The 11,206-nt window shown below is 38.2% G+C and overlaps 1 long non-coding RNA gene across 1 annotated transcript; it reads left to right on the plus strand.

The window, feature by feature from the left end:
* The first annotated feature begins 1,592 nt into the window (after positions 1-1,592).
* Positions 1,593-5,056, plus strand: LOC130989121 (uncharacterized). The gene is made up of 3 exons (XR_009090482.1): positions 1,593-2,063; positions 4,139-4,203; positions 4,799-5,056. It is a non-coding gene; the product is annotated as an uncharacterized LOC130989121 (long non-coding RNA).
* The last annotated feature ends 6,150 nt before the right edge of the window (positions 5,057-11,206 follow it).

Raw genomic sequence — 11,206 nt, forward strand, 5'->3', positions numbered from 1 at the left:
TATCCGGAGTATCCGTCTAGAAAACAGTAATAGGCATTACCGGCCAACCTTTTCAACATCTGGTCGATAAAGGGCAGTGGGAAGTGGTCCTTTCTGGTTGCATCATTCAGCTTCCTATAATCAATGCAAACTCTCCATCCAGTTTGCAAACGGGTGGGCACAAGCTCGCCTTGATCATTCTCTACAACCTGTATCCCTGACTTCTTCGGTACGACATGGACTGGACTCACCCATTGGCTATCGGACATGGGGTAGATGATTCCTAATTCCAACAGCTTGAGAATTTCTTTCAGCACTACCTCTTTCATGACCGGGTTCATCTTCCTTTGAGAGTCCCGAACGGGTTTGGCTCCCTCTTCAAGGTAAATGTGATGCATGCACTCCGTAGGACTGATGCCCTTAATATCAGCTAGGGTCCAACCGATGGCTTCCCTGTTTTCTCGTAATACTCTGACCAATCGCTCTTGCTGTACGACAGTTAGATCAGAACTGATGATGACTGGTAGCGTCTCTTCTGGTCCCAGATAAGCATATTGTAAATGCTTAGGTAATTGTTTGAGCTCCAAAACGGGTGCTTTCTGGATTGAAGGTAGCAGCTTTTCGTGCTGCCCATACCGAGCCAACAACTCCGGTTTGCTTGTCTCTGCTCCTCCAGCTAGATAGACTTCCTGGATTAATTCCTTGATCTTCTGGTCCACCTCCACCTCGGCTTCCAAGGTGCTTGCTCTGAGGGAGTAGAGCTCCATGATAGCTTCCTTCATTTCATCGTCCTCCATATGCTCGGCATCCCGATCCGTTAGACCATACTGAATAAACTTCTCTGTGGTATCCCTGGAACCGAAAGTAATTCCTTGTTCTTGCACCAAAGGTTCGAATACATCGATCATGTCCACCGTCTCCATTGCTTGTTTCCTCTTCATGGTCTCATAGATATTGAATTCCACTTGCACTCCGTCAAACTCACATGTTAATATTCCGGTTTTCATATCGATCTTGGTTCCGGCAGTCATCATGAACGGCCTTCCCAATAGTATGGCATTCTCTCCAGTTTCAGGTCCGATATCCAGAACATAGAAGTCTGCTGGGAAAATCAAATCTCCAACCTTGATCAGTACGTCCTCTCCACTATTCCTTCAGGGTAAGCGTTGGACCTGTCAGCCAACTGTATGACTACACGGGTGTTCCTCATCTCGCCAACATTCAGTCTCTTGTACACAGCCAATGGCATCACATTAATGGAGGCCCCTAGATCCATCATTGCCTTGTCCATGTTGGTTCCTCCTATGTTGTAATGCCCCGACTTTTTATTAAGGATTATAGACTTTTAGTTATTGATTTAAGGATTTCTTATGGTAATTAGGGTTCAGCATCCATTAATAAAATACGGACTTATGTGAATTTGATGATTACATACGTGATAATTTATTTTTATTTTTATTTCAACGGATATATTTTGAGTCCATTAAGAGAATGATGGAGCTCAAAGATTTATTTTGAGTTTTCAAATCGAAAAAAAAAAATTTTATGTATTTATTTATTTTTACCGAGAAATTTAGGAATGATGAGTTATAAAAATTTTCCATCAATATTTTTCTCAAATTATTTTCCTATGATGTATTTATAAATTGAGAGAGTGCACTAATGTTAGTGCTATTTATTCTAATTTTGATCACAAGAGTTTTATGCTCTAGCATTTTATTAATTGATGATTAGTCTTACATATATTTTTTTTCTTACACATGGGTTATTACTACACCACATTTTTATATTTACTTAATGTAACACCCCATTATCCTCCACTAATATTTTCTTTTCCCTACCACTAATCTTTTTCCCTACCATCACTAATATTTTCTTTTCCCTACCACTAATCTTTTTCCCTACCACTACTCCTACCTCTCCACCACACTACTCCTTTTCCCCCACCACTACATTCTTTCTCCCACTCTCACAACTTTTCTCCCACCATTATCACACTCCATAGAAGCCTTTGAAGCCCCAAGAGAAGTAGCAAAGCAAGGGAGAGTGTGGGAAAACTATAGAGTGAAGGTTGTGCTTCGAGGGTGAGTTTTTCTTTGCTTTTTCTCAACTGAATATGCTTTATGGCCATGGATTTTTACACATTTGTGTGCTATATTATGTGAGGATATGTTTTATGATTTTGGATGATTATTTTGGTAGAGTTTGTTGGGTGAAAAACCGTGCATGAGGTAAGGCAGCGAATCTGCCATAAGCACACTGCTCGGCAGTGTTTTGCAAGGTGATTCCAGCCATCCAAACGGTTCCCAAAAATTCCCAAATTAATTGTGTATCATCTTTCATATGTTTTCTATACTTTGGTAAAATTTCAGAAGGTTTGGAGCTCTTATGATTTATTTATGAATTTGTAAACATCACTGCCCATCTGGAATACATTTTTGGTAAACAATCTTTGGGAGGCCATAAGTAAAGTTTCAATCGGTGAAAACCTTTGAAACTTGAATATGTCACTCTAGACTCCCGTATATTTCTTTTGACATTGGTCTCACCATTTTTGAGTAAGGGAAACAACCGGTATAAATTCTTGAAATCTAGTTCTTATTCCTTGTACCATCCAGTAGATTTTACAAACCTACGACTTTGAGGTGGCAAAGGCCAACTTAAATCTTTGATTCTCAAGACTATCTTTCTACTGAATATTCACTGACATGTTGGGAACTTACTTGTTCAGTTTTAGAATTTTTGGTGAAGCCTAAAGTGGTTTTTCCGATTTATGTTCTAAATCTGCCAAACTTGAACTCTTTTTGTGCACTGAACTTTAGACAGTCATATCTTCTAAACCATGAATGTTCTTGGAGTAAATCCAACTGTAGAGTGTTATGATCTCTCCCTAGTTTCCAGATTGACCCTTGGGGTTCCCAGTGGAGTTTTGTAAAGGGAGATATGAATTTTTAAAGAAAGCCCACTGACTTGGTTGTAATCTGGAAATCTGAAATTTTCAGATTTTTGCTTGTTAAATACCCATCTTTGAGAGGGCATATCTTGCTCGTTTGAATTTTTTTTCATTCGATTCAAATTGGAGAATGATCCTTGAAATGTCTAGTTTCCAGAATGTCTTTTGGAGCCTCATTTGGAGATTCGAGGCAGATTTGATGTCTGTTGCAAAACAACCTCTTAAGAGCTCAAGTTGTTGAATTATTTTCTATGTATCAAAGTTTATTTTAAAGGATGTTTCATGAAAGATTTAGTATATGTGCGTAACGCGTTTGGGACTATTTATTTTAAATGAGGTCCGTTCTTTTATTTAAATTATGATGGACTTTTAATGAATATTTTTGGGATTAAACTCTTATTTCTTGATTTATATAAATTATTTTTTTTAAGGACTTATAAATATGAATTTCGTAGGCCTACTGACCTACTGTGATCGACGGTTTGTCGATGTCTAATAGCTTTGAAAATTTTATAGCAAGTCCCTACATGAGTCTTGAGTACCCTGGTAAAATTTCAAGCCATTCCAACTTCGTTTGATACTTCTTTAAAATGCAAAACCTAAACTGCACATTACTACCGAGAATTTCAGAGAACAGAGGAAAGAGTCATTCATTTCAGTAGCTTCCTGTGTGATCTAGATTTCCAAATTTTTATTTTATTAACCTTATTGTGTTAGCTAGATATCCACCAAAGTTGAGCCCCGTTTGACAACGTTTACTATTTTTCAAAAATCCAAGTTTTCGATTGTTCAAAACTGCCGAACATGGTAGATCGTGGTAAAAACGTCATATCTCTCAAACCACTTGGAGTTTTCGACTCTACTTTTTTTTTATATGAAACTAGACTCGAAGATCTTTCTTTCGGTATGAGTCTCGAGTCTAGGAGATGTCGGAGTCAGAACAGATTAAATTTTGAAGTTGAGTCAGTGTAAAAACAGAGCATGTTTTGATGATGTTTGATTGTGATTCTTATGTGCCTTATGTGTTTGTGTTGCCTATGTGTTTGAATGAGATTAGACGAGGTATGATTGATTTTTTACTGTCTTTAATGTAACGAATTATGGATGCTAGAACCCTAAAACATTAAAAGATACCCTAGGCACGTAGAATTAGACTTTGTCTTATGACAATTTCTTCACGAACTTATCGACTCTTCATCAATGAAGGTCCGGGCGACAGAAAGTGAAGCCGAAGAAGAAATGACTCCACGCCAGCTTTAAGAACAATTGAGGTGGGCATTACTTTTACTATACGTATATAGAGATCCCCTGCGTGTCGTAGGCCTCTTATACGAATATATGCATGAGATGATTTTAACTGTTAATTTTAGTTTATTATTATGCCCAAATGATAAATGACTCTTATGAAATGAAAATGAAATGTTCATGAAATGAAATGAAATGTTTATGAAATGATTGACTGCCAAAAATATTTATGTTTTTATATGTATCCTATCTGTGTTGGTTCGCCAACTTTAAAGGAAATCCAATTGGGATCCTATGCTAGACAAAGGTCGCTAGCTAGGGTTAACGTGTACACTCATGGAGACCGCGAGTCGCTTGCGACCGGTCTTGGCGTCCGTGGTAAGGAGGCCTCCTTCCCGGCGCGTGACAGAAAGGACAGATATGGATCATATAGACTGAAAATGGGATGTGCATCCATCTTTATGAAAATGAATGAAATGTTTTAGTAAGCGCAGGTCATTCAAGAAAACCCCTGTGTGTTACTGTTGGCAGTTCAATTTATATATGTATGCATGTTGTATTTTCGGCTTATGTCACTGAGTATTTTTATACTCAGCCCTGCATGTATTTCTAAATGTGCAGGTTGAGCAGGCGATGGAATGGATCGGTGTTGAGCGGATTTCCCTTTTGATGTTTATGTAATGAAACCTTGAGTATGCATCTCCATATGCATAACTCACACGTTTTTTCGCTGCAAACACTCTGACTTATTTATCATTTCTACTTGAACTTATTACTACTTCATTTTAATTAACTTTCAGTTGGGGTCTAGTCGTTATGGCAGACTCATTTGTGAATTACCCAAGTGGTTATATATATATACCACTAGTTTGTTATTAATGTTGGTTACTTAGTAAATCCCCTTTAATTTCCGTTTCTTATTGTTCACCCCAAGTCATAACCCTGGTTAACCCGTCATTGGGATAGTGGGCTGTGACAGAGTGGTATCAGAGCAGTTCGTTTGCTCTGGCACTAGAAACCTTATTCTAAAAAGCCAAGTCTAGTTTGATTCACTAGACATACGTGGGTAAATACGACACCGCTCAACACTCCATTGCATCGTGCTCAATCAAGAAAAAAGGTAACTGCAGTTACAACATTTTAAAGATGTTATTGTTCTAAACTGTTTCATGAAGATATTTATGTAAAGAGCATGCTATGATGAAATGTTGAATGTTTTGCCTTTCATGGCATATCATTGCAGTTATGATGATATAATAAGAAGAATGATAGAGAATTGACACATGCTTTCCCCAGAAAACATAGATTGCTATAAGTTGCATGATCACGATTCTAAAAGAACATAGACTGCTGGATTAGTAGGATATCTCTACAATCTAGATTCTTGAAGTGATGATTTAGAAGAATGATAGAGAACTTAGAGCATTTCAGCTTCCACAAGAAAACAATGGTTCTTTTGAATTACAAAGAGGAATGAAAAGACATGTACGCGTTGAAGGAAAAGCACGGAATGATGATACAAGATGAATTCAAGGCAAACATTGCATCAAGGGTTTAAGCATAAGTCTCTACGTTCAAATGTTTACACACGATGGAACATCGAATCGACTTATGTTACACGATAGATTATAAAAAGGGCGTGATTTGATTGTCTGCGGGTTATATATATATTTGTGACATACATGGGAAATAGGATCCGAGTCCACTAGAATAGAAGACCTTAAAATAAGTTTAGTTGTCTTAATGAAACTTATGTTTTGTTATGCATAGTATGTTCATAACCTTGTACATTTAAGAGTTTTACGTATACTTACGTATAAGAAGACTCACACTTTCCCTTATCTATTAAAGAGGGTTACGTCCAGGCATATTCCGATAGTTAGGAAAGCTCCGCGTTTGACCCAGCAGAGACTACCCGGGCATATCGGGATTTTAGTATAGCTTTTGACGACGACATAAGAATTGTTATAGCTCAGTATACACGCCTTTGGACTGTTGCCCATGTCTTTGGGACTACAAGTTATATAAGAAAATATGGTTCGACTGTCTGTATGTAGACCTTGGGGAATAAGAGTCTAGTTCAATAGGACTAGAACCTTAAGTTTGAGCTTTAAGCTGCCACTACGAACTCAAGTTTCGTTATGTATAGTATGTCCACGACTTCTCAAGTTCGGGACAATGTTTCCCGTGTGACTGGGAAGTGATGATGTTGGACCTGGCCAGTCCACATGATCCAAATCTCAGTAGACGTCTTTTGGGTTGAAAACCTATATGTTTCAACTTTCGGTTGAAAAGCCAGACGGGTTCTTACTCGAGGTCATTTTGTTCGACCTTGTAGTTAATCATTTCATACCCTCTGGTCATTCTTTTGAATCTCTTGAACAATTTCTACAACACCTTGCTTTGATGTTGTGTTGATTTTGAGCCTTGCAACTCGTGAGTTGTCATAGTAGATTCCCTTTATCGATAAGACTAAGAAGTATTAGTCTACTGACCTAGTATACCACCCAAACTATAGCTTTGTATAGTTGTCTCTCATTGTGTTTAAATTAGTTGAGATTAGTCTTTGTCCTATGAATATTATCGACCACTCATTATGATAGAAATTCAGAATCCAAATTGAGACCGTAATATAGAGTTTGCGTACATGAACGACTTTCTGTGTTGCATTCCAATTGACTGAATTTGCAGATTTTGGTTGAAGGCCAAAAGAAAAGCGATGACTCAAGAAGAGCTGTCGGACTTGTCTTAGAAGATTTTCAGACGGGGGTATATGACAATTATATTTCTAATAGCCGTTATAAGAGGAAAGGAAAAGAAGTGTTTAATCCAAAGCAAAACAAGATGGGATATGACCAAGTATGACCATATTTTCTGCAGCATGTCCGTTAGGCCCCACAGTAGGTGGACATAGAAGAAAAGATGATAGACAAGTTTCACTCCGGCCTAAGGTACTCGACAATTATACTGAGTTTATGAACTCTGAATTGTTCAGCCAAGCTCTGGACGCCGAGGTAGTAGGCCCGAGATTTGCTCGACCCAAACTCAACTTAGGAAGCAAATGATCAAGGACGAAGGCAAGACTACTATGATAGTCGAAATGGCAAGAGGCCTTGGTAGGAAACATAGTGCCCAAAGGCAAGGACAAGGACATCAAACAAACATAGGACCTGCTAAGGATAAGTAGGGCCAGCCTGGGGTACCTCCATGGCCGAAGTTTTCCAAGTCATATTATGATATATGTTTGGATGATAGTAATACATGTTTTAAATATGGTCAGAAGGGCCATTTTGCTAAAGATTTCCAAGCGAGGCCACAAGGAGGGATGTGAAGATCGAATCAACCGGGTCAAGCACAACCATTTAGGGTCATTCTAGGCCAACAACTACTCTATCCACCACAACCCCCTTAAGTTAGAACCTATGCCCCGCACAAGAATAAATAAGGAAGAAAATAAGGAAACCTAATAAGTATGGGCACGCTACTCAACACACCTGTTATACTTCTGTTCGATACGGGTGCCTCGCATTCTTTCTCTGCAAGTGCATGTGCAAATACCCTAAAACTCATACCTGAAAAGGGCTAATCTGGACATGAGAAATTCTTTACCCATAGGAGGGGCGACGATAGAAACACATGCTTACTCAAACCAAGAGGTAAACATAGGATCATTTAAGGTCATAGTAAACAACTTGCAGTTTATACAATATAGGACGTTGATGTAATCCTAGGGATTGACTGGTTAGCTAAGAACTACGCCACAGTTTTATGCAAGGAGCGGAAGATTGCTTTTAACTTTTCGTGGATGGATGCTTTGAGATAAACCTGGGGAACAGGATACCAATTATTTCAGCCTTACAAGCGAGGAAGATGATGAACAAGATAGACTGCCATTTCTTTCCTGGTATACCTGATCGGAGGAGTTGAGACCAAAGGGATAATTGAAGACGTAGAGATTGTACGGGAATTCTGAGATATTTTTCAGAAAATTTACCAGGGCTGCCACTCGATAGACAAGTAGAATTTACCATCGATTTTGAACCAGCATCAGCACCGGTATCCAAGGCACCTTATAGGATGGCTCCAAGGGAATTGGAGGAGCTAAAGATCCAATTACAGGAATTATTGGACCTAGGTTTTATCAAACCTAGTGTATCCCATGGAAAGCGCCTGTGTTATTTGTCAAGAAGAAGGAAGACACCTTGAGGATTATTTATTCGACCAACTCAAAGGCGTGAGTGTAATCTTTAAGATCGATTTGAAGTTTGGGTATCATCAGTTAAAAGTTAGACATGAAGATATACCCAAAACGGCTTTCCGAATAAGATATGATCACTACGAATTCGTAGTTGTGCCGTTCGGATTAATAAACGCGCCAGTGGTGTTCATGGACCTCATGAACAGAGCATTCTATCCTTACTTGGATAAGTCCATCTTGGTATTCAAAGACGATATCCTTATCTACTCCAAGATAAAGAAGAATATAAGAAACATTGAGAATCGCATTGCAAACACTAAGGGGTGAATGTCTTTATATCAAATTCACTAAATGTGAGATTTGGCTTAAGGTCAGAAGGTATCAAGGTTGAAGCAGTACAAGGATGGAGGTCACCAACAACTCCAAATGAGATAAGAAGTTTGTTAGGATTAGCTGGCTACTATCGAAGATTCATTGAAGGATTTTCAAAAATAGCAAGACCAATGACGCAGTTACTTGGGAAAGGAATCAAGTATACTTGGACTGATGAGTGCGAGAGAAGTTTTCAGCAGCTCAAGGACATGTTAACTACTGCACCAGTGCTAGCAGTTCCAGAACCAAACGGGGAATATGTGATCTACACGGATGCGTCGAAAAATGGACTAGGTTGTGTGTTAATGCAAGAGGGAAAGGTGATAGCATATGCATCGCGACAACTTAGACCACATGAACTGAATTATCCAACCCATGATTTAGAATTAGCTGCAGTGGTGCATGCACTGAAAATATGGAGACATCACCTATACGGAGTTAGGTGTGAGATATTCACCGATCATAAAAGCTTGAAATATTTTTTTCAAGCAAAGGGATCTGAACATGAGACAAAGAATATGGCTCGAACTAGTAAAGGATTATGATTGTGGTATTAACTACCACCCAGGCAAGGCCAATGTAGTAGCCGATGCATTGAGTCCTAAAGTCTCGTCTAAGTTAGGATACTTTCTCATGAGGGAAGATGAACTCATTAAAAACTTTGACAAGATGAGGATAGAAGTGATTAAACCACCTAATACAATAGCGAGTGTTATTGCGACAATACCCAGTTTGAGAAAAATGGTGGTAGAAGCAAAAAGGAAGGACGAAAAGATGGAGAAGCTACGAGGAAGAATAAGGATAAGAAGTTTCAAGAATTACAACGACGAATCAGATAATACTATCTTCTTTGAAGGGAAGATATGCATGTCCATGACAATGAACTTAGGAATAAGATAAAGCCATGGCACCCATATACTGTCACCAGGAAGTACTAAGATGTATTAAGATCTAGAAAAATTCTAGTTAGGAGGAATGAAACGAGATGTAACCTCATTTGTTGAAATATGTCTTGCGTGCTAGCAAGTGAAGGTTTTACAACATATCACATTGTTACTTTGAGTCTTCGAGCTCATAAAGTCAAGCTTAATGTCGTGTTTGGGACAAACTGAGCCCTTAACGAACTAATGAATTTCGTTGTCGAGATGGATTTTTTCGAATCCATCATACTTAAGCAAAGGTTGTCACGAAAGGGGGCAGTCAATGCCCACATGACTCGAGATTCCTTCGATGAATGAATAAAAGTTTATAACGGCGTTTTAGGCTGACTGCCTACATGCTCGAAATGGTTGGTCTCCTTACAAACTGTTTAAGTTGCCTTAAGAATGCTCTAGAGATATTAGTCATTATAGTTCCGCTTAAACGACATAGAAATTATTAATAAGGTATGTTGAGGACGACCGAGCTAAACCGGGGTGAAAGCTGAGAACATGTTTTTGCCACTCATTGTGAGACATATAATACTAGTTATCAATCGACTATCGATAGATTGGCAAATGAGGCGTTATACCTGAGGAAATATAGATCACCACTTTGTTGGGATGAAATGGCGAGATGATTGAGATCGTCCGTCAAATCAGAAAAAGGAATCAAGGAGGCCCAGGATAGACAGAAGTCATATGCTGACAAGCGCCGAAAGGACCTATAGTTTGAGGATGTAAAGAAAATTTTTCTGAAGGTTTCTCCATCAAGAGGAATCGTTAGATTCGGTGTAAAGGGTAAACCTAAACCCCGTTTTATAGGCTCATACGAGATTGTAGAAAGGATAGACCCAATAACTTACTGGTTGGCGTTAGCGCTAAGCTTTGAGAATGTGCGTAATGTATCCCATGTGTCGCAAATAGAGAAGTATGTTTACGATTCAAAGCATATGATCCATAAGAACAACATTATTATTAGTCAATATTTGAGTTACGAAGGAAGATCCAAATCTATCTTAGATCGGGAAGTTCAGGTACTAAGGACTAAGTCAATACCGATAGTAAGGGACCTATGAATATATCATGGTCAATAATAGACTACCGTCTAACAGGAAAGTGAAGTACTCAGAGTTATTTTCTGAGGTACAAATTTCGGGACGAAATTTATGTTAAGGGGGATAGTATGTAATGCCCCGACTTTTTATTAAGGATTATAGACTTTTAGTTATTGATTTAAGGATTTCTTATGGTAATTAGGGTTCAGCATCCATTAATAAAATACGGACTTATGTGAATTTGATGATTACATACGTGATAATTTATTTTTATTTTTATTTCAACGGATGATGCACTCAAAATATATTTTGAGTCCATTAAGAGAATGATGGAGCTCAAAGATTTATTTTGAGTTTTCAAATCGAAATTTTTTTTTTTTATGTATTTATTTATTTTTACCGAGAAATTTAGGAATGATGAGTTATAAAAATTTTCCATCAATATTTTTCTCAAATTATTTTCCTATGATGTATTTATAAATTG

This window comes from Salvia miltiorrhiza, chromosome 6 (assembly GCF_028751815.1).
Source record: "Salvia miltiorrhiza cultivar Shanhuang (shh) chromosome 6, IMPLAD_Smil_shh, whole genome shotgun sequence".
Taxonomy (NCBI): Eukaryota; Viridiplantae; Streptophyta; class Magnoliopsida; order Lamiales; family Lamiaceae; genus Salvia; species Salvia miltiorrhiza.